Consider the following 1,087-nt stretch of genomic DNA (forward strand, 5'->3'; position numbering starts at 1 on the left):
AAGGGGGACGGTTTCTTGATACGGTTTTTGAAGAAGGCGTGTGATGTGTGAAGTAAGGGAAAGGTTTAATAAAGTGGCGAAGTGACGGTTACCTCAAGTCCAATCCCTTTAATGTTCTAATCATAGCGTTTGATATGGAAGGATTTTGAAGAGATGGGATTGAAAATCGTTTCCCATTATTTTTAATTTAAGTTGGCCGTACTTTTTTTTTTTTTTAAATGTGAAATATGAATAAATTATGAAATATGAAAACAAAATATGAAAATAAAATAGAAAAATGATGAATTATGATAAAAAAAATATAAAGAAAATAACGAACATACTGCTGTGGTCTGATCAAACTAACAACATGCAAACAAAAAAATTTTCATAGTACAAACTTCATTACGTGTTTACCTGATCCATGCAATAATTGATTTTCAATCAAAATTTTGAGGTTGATTCCTGACCCTCTTTTTTCATGATGCTTCATTGGAAATTTTATGCAACCAACTTTAGTGGAGCTTGATCATACCAAGTTCCAATCTCATCTTTTCATATTGTTCTCTTGGAAGTGGTTTGGTTAGAATGTCTGCAACTTGTTCATTAGTATTAACATGCTTTAATATAATATTTTTGTTTTCTACATTATCCTTAAGAAAATGATGTCTAATATGTATGTATTTAGCTCGTGAGTGATGCACTGGATCTTTAGATATACATATGGCACTGGTATTATCACAATAAATAGGAACACATTCAAATTTAATACCAAAATCTCTTAGTTGCTGTTTTATCCAAAGCATTTGGGAACAGCAAGCTGCTGCTGCCATGTATTCAGCTTCGGCTGTGGATAATGCAACCGTGTTTTGTTTCTTGGAACTCCATGAAACTAAACAAGAGCCAAGAAATTGTACCATACCTAACGTGCTTTTTCTATTAACTAGATCACCTGCATAATCTGCATCACTAAAACCTTTTGAATCATAAACATCACTTTTTGGATAAAATAAGGACAAGTCGTCTGTTCCCTTCAAATATCTTAAAATTCGTTTGACTGCCGTGAGATGTGATTCTTTAGGATTTGATTGAAATCTAGCACATAAAC

The sequence above is a fragment of the Amaranthus tricolor genome, chromosome 6 (genome assembly GCF_026212465.1).
Source record: "Amaranthus tricolor cultivar Red isolate AtriRed21 chromosome 6, ASM2621246v1, whole genome shotgun sequence".
NCBI classification, from domain to species: Eukaryota; Viridiplantae; Streptophyta; class Magnoliopsida; order Caryophyllales; family Amaranthaceae; genus Amaranthus; species Amaranthus tricolor.